Genomic DNA, 12,721 nt, shown 5'->3' with positions numbered 1-12,721 from the left:
GTCAGGTGAAGCCATGTCACTGCTCTATGTGTGTGTGCCTGCCCCATAGTGTCTCCCTTCTGAACCTAAAGTCACAGGAGGAACCTGAGCTGGCACTGGAAAACCATCCCAAATCCTACCCTGACCCTCTTTTGTCTTGCTCCCATACTCCTCTGGCTCTGCAGTGTGTGTATGTCTGTGTGTGTGTCTCTCTGTGTGTGTATCCGTGCGTTTGTGTGTGTCTCTGTGTGTGTGTCTCTCTCTCTGTGTGCGTATCTGTGTGTGTGTGTCTGTGTGTGTGTGTCTGTGTGTGTGTGCGTATCTGTGTGTTTGTGTGTCTCTGTGTGTGTTTATATTGAATGGGTTGATTTTCCCTAGAGTATTTGTTGCTGAGTCATTTATCTGTTTAATGATAGAGAATAATTCCTGCTGAGACTCTGACCCAGATCCCAAAGCTTTATTCCAAGACTTGGCTTGTTTGCTTGTTCATTTGTCTATTCTTTCATTCATTCAGTTGATTATTTAAACCTGTTTTTATATACCAGCCACTATGCTGGGCACTGGGATGATAATGATGAAGAAGATTCAGTTTCAAATCTCAAGCCCCTTGTAGTCTTGTTGGAGCTAGTGATCAGTCAACTGGCAGTTACCCAATGCTTAACAGACTGTCAAGAATCCCTTGTCAACTCAATTCTAAAAAGGTTTAAAGAAAATGTGAATTGTAACACATTGGAAAATGAAGGTTACCCCACTAGACTGCAAGCTTGTTTAGGGCAAGAACTGAGTCACATCCCTGAGCACAGGAAGTGCATAGAGTATATGTTCTGTTAAATGTTGATTTTTTTTTTTTTTTGGAGACAGTCTTTCTGCAACCTCTGCCTCCGGGGTTAAAGTGATTCTCATGCCTCAGCCTTCCAAGTAGCTGGGATTACAGGTGTGCATTACCATGCCCGGCTAATTTTTGTATTTTTACTAGATACAAGGTTTTGCTATGTTGGCAAGGCTGGTCTCGAACTCCTGGCTTCAAGTTATCTGCCCACCTTGGCCTCCCAACGTGCTGGGATTACAGGTGTGAGCCAGGGGAGGCCCAACCTAAATGTTGTTAAATTTTTCAAGATGCCTAAGAAAAGAATCTTCAGCAATAAACAGTAAATTGCAGATGTTAAAAATAGAGGCTTTGGTGTTCATTGTGGCCTTGGCCTCTACCCACAGTTTAACTTAGTAACCAGTGACAGCCCCACCCCATCCAATTTATTAATCCATTTCAAAAGATATGTGTTTAACACCTATGATATGTCAGGGCACTACTAGGTGGGTGTAAATGTGAACAAGATAGAAACAGGATCTTTCCTCGTGTAGCTCCCAGTTAGAGGGTGTGGGGACCTCAGAACTGGCAGAGAGGATTTCAATAATGTGTGTTAAATTTTATGAGAGAAGAGAAGCTGTTGCATTGACTGCCTGAGGGGAGAGTTTAGGAGGTCAGGAAGAAGAGTGCTTCAGGCAAAAGAGACAAAGTGTGCAAAGACCTGGAGGTGAGAATGTGCAGGGTGCATTCCGGGGACTTTAATATATTAAGAGTCATTGCATTGTCACCTGAAATGAGAGGAGCTTGCAATAAGTCTGGGAATGTGAGTAGGGACAGATCCTGAAGGGCCTTGTAGGGAATGCTAAGTGGTTTGGACTCCCTCTTAAGATCAAAAGGAATTTATTGACTGGATTTGAGCAGGGCAGCACCATGATAAAATTTGCATTTTAGAAAGATTACTTGAGTTACATAGTGAAAGGAGAATTGTAAAGGGTGAAATATCAGTTAGGAAGGCTTTTGCTGTAATCCGATTGGAAGATGGTCCATAGTCCAACAGTGTGGTATAGTGGAAAAATGTATAAGTTTGAGAATCCAACAAACCTTGGCCCTAAAACTTACTATCTAAGTGACTTTTAGCAAATAACCAATTTCACATAGCCTCTACATTTTTTTTTTTTTTTCTGCAAAACGGGGTAACTTTGCCTATCTAATGTGAGGCTTAAATGGAATCCTGTATGTAAGATACCAAACATAACATGACATACTTCTAAATGACAGCCCTTTCCCAATGTTGTCAATGGATGTTACCTCCTCCTACCTCCTTGTATTTTTTCCCTTTTAATGTACACCTTGATGCTTTTCAATAGGGTATTTTGTTACTGTTATTGTTGGTCCTCTATCTCTGCACCGTGTGTGTGGTAGAGGCTTTTCCTTTTTGCTTCTGTCTTCTTGACTACTGCAGCTCTCCCAGAATGCTCTGAGCCATCACAAGGTTACTTCTGGAAAAGTCCATTTTGTTGAATGCTTTATTCCGATTTGGATGATGTTACAAGCAATGAAAACCAAGCCTGGCGAGGGCTAAAATCCTTGCTCCCTTCCCTTCAGGGTCTTGCTGGTAACTGCTTTCTCCTCCTCATGCCCTCGGAATGCAGCTTTGGTGTTATCTTTGGCACTCCTCAGGGCTGCTTCTTAAGCACTTGTGGAGAGAGAACTTTGTATATTTTACAGATTAGACCTTATTTTCACTCTGAGAATATTCCAGAATCCTGTCATATTTTCCTTTCTGACATCTCTAAGACTCATCTTTTCCTGTGAGTTTCCAATCACTAAAATCCTTTCCTATATTTTGGTCTTCTTTTTATTCTACTCCTCATAAATGCCTCCATTGTGGTCTCTATTCTTGAGTTCAGTCTCTGTTAAAGCAATCTTCTTGGTGCCTTCATTACAACATCTTTTTAAAATGCCTTCACTGGTTTCTTTCATCTGCATTAAATATGGACATTAGGGACCTTCACTGTTCTTCACTGGTTGATTTTTTTTTTCTTTGCTGGCTTTCCATATTTCTTCTTAATTTCTTAATACCTGAACTCTTTTATGTTTTATTTCCCTCATTCACTTTTGTTTTCCTAGGCAGTTTTAGAGCTGTCTCTTCGCCAGCCAAGAACATTTTCTTTCCCTTTCATATGCCAAACCCAGCCTCTAACAAGTTGTATCCTGTAACCCTTCTGTATTTCTCTCATAGCGCTCTTCCTCACATTTGCTAATGTTTCCCTCTTCCTTATGATAGTCTTTAAAAAAAAAAAAAATCAAGGGACTACCAGTATATCTATCTGATAGAGTATATGCGTGCCCCCTTTTGATACAGTCATATCTATCATCTATCAGGGAAGATCTTTGCTATTAGTTGTTGACTTGAGTACATGCTCTTGCCTCTATTGGTACTACCTTAGTTTGGGGCTGACAATTAGTTACCTCCCAGCTGGTCTCACTGCCTTGGCTATCTTTCCTGGTTATTCTACCTTCACATCGTCGTCAGAGATGTCTGTGATCTGGTCCCTTTCCCTTGTTAAAACAGAACAGCAAAACTCTGGCTTTCCCTGGCCTAGAAAATAAAGTTCCACTTCCTTAGGTGTGCATCAAGAGTCTTCAGACCCTGGCTCCTCCTTAGTGTTCCTGACTCACCCTGTCACTTTTCACCCCAAATTCTAAATCCCAGTCACATAGAACTGCTTGAGGAGGCAATTTACTGTGTGTTGAAGTCAAGTGTTCTGCTACCGACCAATATAGTCTGCAGAATTCTTTACTATCTTTTAAAAGCGAAAAAGATTTTCTGTAAAGATCTGTTTTTCTGGCTTTATCTCAGAAAATACGGCAACACTGTACCGCACACCCACCCAGCGGTGGAGGTTTAGAGTGGAATGGGGAAGTCCTGTTGGGTGAAGTGGCTCTCTCTCCAATTTGCCATAGTTTCTGCACTCCTGTTTGCATCCTCAACATTGAGGCAAAGCATCATTTGCCATTTATCACTGATCTCATGCTTTGTTTTATTCCCTAGTATTAGGAGAAAATTGTACCACATGTCTATAGATGAATCAAAGATGAGTCGATACTGCTTTGTATTTCAAGGTGTGCTATGTGGGGCCCACTTGACACTATCATTGTCCTGCTCCTGCAGACATCTGAGTGGGATCTCTGACCAAGCACCTTAGCACTAAGGGTCTGTGTTTAAGTTCTGGCTCCATCACTTACTAGCTGTGTGGTTTGGGGCAATTTACTTAAACATTCTCTGCCTTAGTTTTCACATCTATAAATCGAGAACGATTTATGGAAAGTGCTCAATACATCTCAGCTACATTATTGCCACCATTATTATTATTCTACTTTCTGCAAATCTAATGATAAGAATGACAGATCTTTGAGGGACATGGTTTGGGGCAAGATTTGGGGCAGGGGTCTTTTGGTGCCTATTAAGCCACGTATCCCTAGCTATCAGTTTTGCCACTTAATAGCTGTGGACTGGTCAAGTTATTTAATTTCACTATGGCTTCGTGTTGTCATATTTAAAATGTTAGTGATAACAGTATAATCATAACAATATCCACATCTTTGGCAGTCTCGTCTGAGATAACCACGTACTGAGCCAGCCATGTACTGTGTGTAATAGATGTCTATCTGCCACATAATAAGTACAAGTGAATGGTAGTTATTATTGTCATTGACTGCCCTGCCTCTTGCCCAGGGGTCATCACCCAGTAGTTGTGAGGGCCCAGGGAGCCAGGTCAGCCACCTGTATGTTTTATGTGTTACTTACGCATGGGCTTTTCAAAAATTGAGGCATAATTCATATACCGTAAAATTCACCCTCTTATAGTGTACAATCCAGTGATTTTCAGTACAGTCAGAAAGTTGTGCAGTCATTACCGCTAATTCCAGAATGTCTTCATCACCTCCGAAAGGAAACTCCTCACCCATTAGCAGTCATTCCCCATTCCACCTTCCCCTAGTCCTCCACAACCATTAATCTATTTTCTATCTCTATGGATTTGCCTGTTCTAGACATTCCATATAAATGGTTTAAATGGAATCATATGATACATGGCTGGACATGGGCTTTTTTTTTTTTTTTTTTCCTGTGTGTTTTCCTGAGGAGTAAAGCTGCACCCTTTCCCAGAAAACAGATTTCTGTTGGGAACATGAAGGAGGCCCTAAGTAGGAAGTTTCAAGTAGAAAGACAGCATAGGCCATGACTGAGCTGAGAGGAACAGAACCAAACAGACTTAGATTCTAGGGGCCAATGTGAGTAGGTTAAGAATTTAGAGGAGCAGCAAACCATTAATATAAAGAAGCAACCAAGCTAGACTCCCTTAAATTCCTTGCAGCCTGACCCTTAATATATTCTGAGAATCTCAAATATCCACCTGTGGACTGCCTGCCTTAGATTTATCTCACAGCTGGCAAAAAAGACACATTCTGGACTCTTCCTCAGGCTTACTGAATCAGAATCCCAGGGTGGAGGTTGAGGAACCAGGAAAGATGGTTCTGCCAAGAAGTGGATTTAGAAATTGTTGAGTTACATTAGGCAAGCTTATATGACATGGATATGGACCTGTGTTGTGTTTCATCCTCAACAACACTGCTCTGTAATGTGGGTGTTCTTTTTAAGTGTATGTGTCTGATCTTTTTGGTAGAGTTTTTACAACTAGGGCTTACTTTTCTTTGTCCATCTTAGCCCCCCTGCACAGTCTTATACAAAGTAGGGGCTCAGCACATATTGGGAGATTGGTTATATAGGAGGCTTGAAGGCATTCACTTGGATATTGCCAGACCCAAAGCCACTAAGGTCAACAGGTCTAAGAGGAGACCTTTCTGGCCCATTCTAAGCATTCTTTGTTTGAGATTTCAAGGCTGGTGTTTGTTTTCAGAGCTCTGACTTGTGACCCAGTGGTCAGGAGCCCTTTGATGTTTGGGTTCCAGAGGATGTCCCCAGAGCCGTCCCTCTCAGCCCTCTGTGCGGTGCTGGTAGGTAGGGGGGTGGTTTCTATATCTGGAAGATCCCATGGAGCTTGTTAACATGTAGATACCTGTGCCTCACCCCAGACCCACTGAATCAAATTGTTGTCTAGGGAGAGGAAATTGCTACCCAGATACTACCCAAATACTACTCTAGAGTTTGAGGGGTATGATCTTCTTCCTGTGTCTGGAGCACAGTGTGTTATGCTCATGGGGATTTACCTGGATAGGGCTATGGACTGGGTCTTGGGAGACCTGGGCTCAGTCCTGGCCCTACCCTTTGGTTAGTCTCTATGGGACACTGTGCAAGCCACTCACCTTTCACTTTGCTTCTTTGTAGAGTGAAGGATTTGGACTAGGGGAGACACCAGCAATGCAGACATGATCACTGATATCTGTAGGAGGATTCTCTATGAATCTGGGTGTTGGTTCTAAAGGACCCAGCTCTTCTGTGTGCTTTGAGGACAGAATTGTCTTCTAAGACTGGGGTTAGCAGCTGTTCAGTATCATCGGAGGCCAAGTTGCCTAAGCCCACTGTTCGGAGGTTTGATGGTTGGTGTGGGATGGTGGTGACATTAAACAAGAAGCATGGAAAGGCCCTGCTCTTTCCTTTTTCACTTGTCCCTTCCTTCTCTCTCTATCTTTTTCACATTCCAGTAATTAAGAGTTTTATGTACACAAGCTCCATTTATAAACTGCAGATACCTCATAGGAGTGTGAAAGTCACCAATTGTTATTTTTTTCTTTCTTTTTTGTTTTGCACTGTCTTATGGTGCTGATAAAGTCAAATTAACCAGTTGTTCATACCCTAGTATCAAATACTTAATTCTAGCCATTGGAAGACTTTCTATTTAACTGCTCTCTGTTGCATTAAAGAAATTAGAGTGGGTGGATAAAGGCATATGGATGCTGGGCTCCTGGTTCCTGAGGAAAGGGACAGAGGGACCCACCTACGTGGGGATGGCAGCCAAAGACAGCCATTGATTTGGTGGTTTTGCTAGTACTCTGATAATGGCGCTATCGCCATCACTTTTGATGTTTTTGGTAGAAATTCCCTAAAGCAGTGATGCTTCATTTAGACCATCTTTGGATGAGATTATTATCATCCTATCTTATTTTGTTAAAGACTCTGGGTATCAATCATATTGATTGCCCAGGAACTGGCTAAGGCTTTGGTTACTACTAATTTTTCATGGAAGCTTAAATCTCAGTTTGTCCCCAGATATTGTTATTTATTGAACTCTCACTTAGGTTGCATAATTGCTGTTCCATTCAGGTCAATGCTGTGCAGGAAACCTATCCCTTCCTGTTTCCTGACCCAAGTCACTTCATATGTCCTTCCCCAGAGACCCTGCTAACCTTAAGCCCTTTGCCTGGTACCACAGAACTTTGTACAACTTGCTGGGGGAAACAGCCCATGCTTACAGGCCATTTATAGAATGCAGGCTTATAGAACATGATCAATAGGCATGATTAAGGAAATAGGAATTATCCTAATAATTGGAACACTGGCTCAATGATATCTTTATGGCCAGTGAAGGGGCCATAAAGAGGGGAAGAAGCAACTTCTTTGCTGTTGATTCTCTGTGCTCTCTCTCCTTTTCCCCTAGTATATCCCTTCCTAGTCCATGTATTCTACATGCTTTATGCATGCAGATTTGCTCACATTTACTTGTGTTTAGTTGCAATTATAGTTTTTCCTTTTTCTTTGGTACAACAAAATTAATGAAGGAACAGAGAATCCTTAGGCATAATTTGTGTGTTCCTGTAGTCTCTGCCCCATTGTCTGGAAAACCACAGACTTCATTTAGGTGCCAATGAATCCGTCATCAGGCTTTGGGTAAAGCATGCATTTACCAAGATCCTTACTTGAGCAGTGGTTTAGCTTTTTAATCTTTTGTTTATAATTTTACAGTTGCTGAGACAAAGGAAAACCCACTCTCTTGGAGGAGCATGACCTTTTCCTGTATTGCTTCCCACTGCTGTTGTTGAGCTCCTTGGACCCTGACTCCTGGACACCACCATCAAGAAGACTTTATGGATGGGCTATCCACCCACTGAGAGAAGAGGAGCATCAGCTACAGTTTCTCTCTAGATTGCCTTCTTCATTTTGAGTAATGACTGTCAGCAGGATCAGATTAAAGACAAAACAACTGGACAATTGCTTGCAGGACTAAACTATAAGGGCACTAACATATCAATAGTATGCTAGCACATCCATGGAAAATATATTTACCAGCCCTTCTCTCAGGGAGGATTCTGTGTGGGGTTGGAAGGAATAGTCTGTTAAATTCCTTAGGGGTAGAAAGTAGGGCATAATCAGAATGTTGAGGAGCATGCTGTTTGACTTCAGGGTTTCTGTTTTTCTTACTAGGATATATAAAACAAGGACTCTAGCTAGATTGTTTATGACCACAGAGTGCCATATGTTTATGACCACAGAGTGCTCCCATGATCTTCCTGCTTGATTCTTGCCCCTACTGACCTCAGCCTTTCCTTTAATAAAGGTTGAACAAGTAGTGGTCTGAGGGAGACACCAATTCATTACCCTACGTGTCTCTTCTTTGCACTCTAGGGCTTTGATAATAAAGACACTGGCAGACTATCTATCTTCCATTTCTATAATGTAAGCCCTTAGGGAGTCTTCATTCACTTGCGGGTGACAGTCATTGCTCATAGAGTAGTTCAAGTCAAATGGAACTTGAACTCTTTGCCTGTGGGCTTGGTGGTCAGACTCTGTGTTGAGTTCATTAGATTATTGGAAACACAAGGTAGAGCTGGGCCCTTCAAAAATATTTGGCTAAAGGATGACATTGCTGGTTATTTGTAGATAAAGCCATCATGGAACATGCTTGGAATTATGAAATATGGAACTGGTGGTCATGTTTAATAATACAACTAATAGTTAAGTAACTACTGGATACTGTAGAGACTTAGAAGCAAGGCAGACATGGTTCCTGCCCCCATGGAGCTTACACTGTAGCTTTCCCTTAGGTATGAAGAACAGTGGCTACAACTAACAAATGGCCGTAAAGATATCATTGAGCCAGTGTTCCAATTATTAGGATAATTCCTATTTCCTTAATCATGCCTATTGATCATGTTCTATAAGCCTGCATTCTATAAATGGCCTGTAAGTATGGGCTGTTTCCCCCCAGCAAGTTGTACAAAGTTCTGTGGTACCAGGCAAAGGGCTTCAGGTTAGCAGGGTCTCTGGGGAAGGACATATGAAGTGACTTGGGTCAGGAAACAGGAAGGGATAGGTTTCAAGAACAGCTTTCGCTTCTGTTCTATATAGGAAACTGCAGCATGAAAAATGCTGGGCTGGGAGTTTTGAGACCTGGGTTTTAGTTTGTGTTCTAATACTAACAAGCTATGTGACTGTAGATAAGTCATTTCACATTCCACTTGGATGCCTCTTGAGTGACTCCAAGCCTCTCCATCTCTAAAACATTAAGATCAGGCCCTATGCTACAGCTGGCCTTATGTAATTCTCCTGTTTCTACACTGTTAGGTCAAATAGATCTTCAATAGTTACTTGATTGTTATTACTTTTTTCTGAAGCGGGTGTTTTACTAATGTTTTAGGATACAGTGAGTCTGCTTCTTCCCTTTGGAGTTAGGAAGGTTGTAGCAATATACACTGTAGAGCATATGGAAGCTTTATTCCTTCCTTTTTTCCCCCTTACCTTTCTCCCTCCCCTTCCTCAAACATTTCTATTGAGCATATACCATCGCCATGTACCAGGTGTGTGCTAGGTTTGGAGATACAAGGTAAACCTGAGAGTTTCCCAGACTCCAGGAGACAAAACCCTTATTTCTTTCATCTGCTGGCTTTCTCTTTGGAAAGAATCAACGATGTCCCAGGGGAGTGTGCCCATGTCCCAGGGTAACCAACTACAGACAGATGCCCCATTCTACTCAAGCAACTTTCAGAGTGCCTTAGATATACGTCAGTTAATTATTCGGGGCCGGGCATGATGCTGTCCACCTGTAGTCACAGCACTTTGGGTGGCTGAGGCGGCAGATTGCTTGAGCTCAGGAATTCAAGACTAGACTAGAGAACATGGCAAAACCCCTGCTCTACAAAAACATACAAAAATTAGCTGCGTGTGGTGGCCCGTGACTGTAGTACAAGCTATTCAGGAGACTGAGGTGGGAGAATTGCTTGAGCCTGTGAGGTCGAGGCTGCAGTGAGCTGAGATCATGCCATTGCACTCTAGCCTGGGTGACATAGGGAGACCCTGTCTTAAAAAAAAAAAAAAAAAAAAAGATAATCATTCAGTCTTAGTGTTATTGTGAAAAGATCTGTCTTCAGATATAAGGAAGAAACAATCTTTTATTTCTTAGGATAAATCTGTAGAAGGACCTCCAGACAGTGAAGGCCACTGACTACTTTATACTCTGTAACCCATCCCTTCCCTGGTAGGACGGACTACTTTCTAAACTTACAAAGTACCTCTCAGCAAATAGACATTTTTATATATACTGTGATTCTTACATCCCTATGGGTGGTGACTTCTTTAAAAAGGAAAGGAAAAAGCCTAATCAGACAAAAAGATGTTGCTATTAATTCTTACCCTATTGTGAATCCTATGTAAGCAAATTTGTATCTTTGTTTTTTTCTGACAGTAGCAGATCTATTTGATGTATATCTCTGAGTGTAGAAAATATTTTATGGAAAAATCAATCTATGGAATTTCAAATTTGGAATTGCTGATACACACTATTTGGTTTCAGAATTTTATCCTAGGACATAGTATTAGGGATTTCAATTTCTGGCTTAAATGGTAGAATTAATTACTCTTAACTCTTAATTTTACTTCTGAGTTGAGGTCAAGGAACAGGCAGACACCTCCAGTTAACATCTATACCTCTCCATGGCCAAAAACTTTAATTTTCTCATTTTCAGTTTTGTAGATGTACATCATTACTAAATGGATTGATTAGTATTTTATCTCCTCTCCTTGTCCTTACTTTCCCTCTGGTAAATATGTTATAAACAGTGTAAGGCTCATAAGATAGAATAGCTGGTAGGACTTAGAAGAGAAACATAATTCACATAAATGGAAATAACTCAAATAACTGGAACTTAGAAGAGAAACTGGACTAAGAAGAGAAACGTAACTCACATGAATGGAAAATTGGCCCTGGAATAATTGACAACATATTCAAGTATTTTAGTTCAGTGTCACTCTCATTAAGAAGAAGAGAATCAGTAAATCTATGTGACTCTAAATATTTTAATGAAAAGAGGACTATTCTGTCAATCATCTCGCATTTTAAAATATCTGGATATTGGCCATTGTAAAGACAAAACATACAGATGATGGACTTGTCCTTCTACCTCTCATTTGCATGGTTTGGAGCATTGTACCTCCAGCCATTGACTCTAAGGCAATTTATATTTGCTTCCTCTTCCCTCTTGAGAGAAAACAAAAATCTTATTTTTCCAAGCAATTAAAACTCTTCTGCTTCAGCTAGGATGAAAGAATTAGGAGTTCTGTCTCCTTGTATCTAATTGCATGTTTCATCTTTCTTGTTTTAATGATTGACAGAAAACTAATAAACTGAGACATCTTTGAATCAAGGTTGAATGTACTCTCTTGGTGGCCCCACTGCTAATTTGTTTGACTATTTTGCAGGATTTCTTACTCTGTAATGGAAAGGTTTATTAAATATGAGGGTGCAAAGCTTTCTGAATACTAATGAACTTATTTGCCAAAATTTAAATGTTCTTCTTGTCAGTGAATGTCTGTCTCTCTTAACAGGATCCAAATTGAATAATGAAGAAAATTAGACTCTATTGTACCCTCAGGAGAAATCGTGGTGAATCGTAATAGAATACAGAGGGGGAAAGGGGTCACATTTTAGAAAAAAAGAGTAGATAATTTGGATTATTAAAAAAGGGATTAACTCAGGAAAACTATTCTTTTCAAAGAAATGTACTAATCATCATTCAGTGAGCAGGATTTCCCACTGCACAAGCATCTATACCTTTGGCCAGTGTAGAATGAGAGTAAGGTCATAATCATATGGAGATGCATGCTAGGTTTCAGTGGTTACAATTTACTAACCTCATTCCCATATGAGACTTTTATATGCCATGATGGAATGGGAAAATCAATAAGCTTGGAAAAGGAACACTCTTCTTCAGGGAAGTTCAATGGGAGATAGGTTGAGTTGGGGAAATTGTCCCAGTTCTTCCTTTAAGCATGAAATGAGGCTGTCCCTTTGTATGTTTGCTTCCATTGCCTTGGTGTTATCACTGATAAAGTCAGTGATCATGATACCTTTGCCTTGGCAGCACCTGGGGGCACTGGAGGAGCCAGGTAGCTGTACTCATGGCCAGGAAGGCAGGCTGCCAGAACTTCAGCAGCTACACAAGTGGCCAAACATGGTCAGGAACGAAAGTAGTGTGTGTATGGAGTGAAATGAAGTGATGAGGGGAAAGTGAAGGATGATATAAAGGTGGGGTTGTCCAAAGATGGGAGTTCATCCCTGTCCTGCACTTGAAATAGGAAGGCATGGGCTGGAAAAGGATTAGGTGAGGAAGGATCCCGAAGTAGAGAAAATAAAGGGAAGACTGCATGCCTTCAGTGTTTGCTAAAATTAATTTACCTGAGATTTCAGGAGGAGGAAAGAAATATCAAGAGAAAGGGAAAACAGCCTCAAAGCCTGTGAAGGTTGAAAAACACAATATAAACAAAAAGGTTTTAAAGCTAAAATTATGCTCTTCTAAGAAAAGAGGCTGGACACTAACAGAAAGCTTGATGACAGCAGGATTTGTATTTAGCTGTTTATTTAGATCCCTAAGAGAAAAGGCTTATGTGACATAGATTCATAAGATAAAAATGTGTCTTTGGCTGACTATGATACCAGGCTTCACTCACAAAGGAGAAAAGGAGTGGTCAGCGCATCTCAGATT

The 12,721-nt window shown here is 40.9% G+C and overlaps 1 long non-coding RNA gene across 1 annotated transcript in view; it reads left to right on the top strand.

The window, feature by feature from the left end:
* Positions 1 to 10,044, top strand: part of LOC104662289 — a 46,051-nt gene extending 36,007 nt beyond the window's left edge. The window contains exon 3 of the long non-coding RNA XR_747967.1: positions 7,710 to 10,044. This is a non-coding gene — a long non-coding RNA (uncharacterized LOC104662289). The remainder of the gene's footprint in view (positions 1 to 7,709) is intronic.
* The last annotated feature ends 2,677 nt before the right edge of the window (positions 10,045 to 12,721 follow it).

The sequence above is a fragment of the Rhinopithecus roxellana genome, chromosome 6, assembly GCF_007565055.1.
Source record: "Rhinopithecus roxellana isolate Shanxi Qingling chromosome 6, ASM756505v1, whole genome shotgun sequence".
In the NCBI taxonomy this organism is placed as follows: Eukaryota; Metazoa; Chordata; class Mammalia; order Primates; family Cercopithecidae; genus Rhinopithecus; species Rhinopithecus roxellana.
Note: the sequence above shows the minus strand (reverse complement) of the source record. Positions and strands in the feature narration are given on the sequence as shown.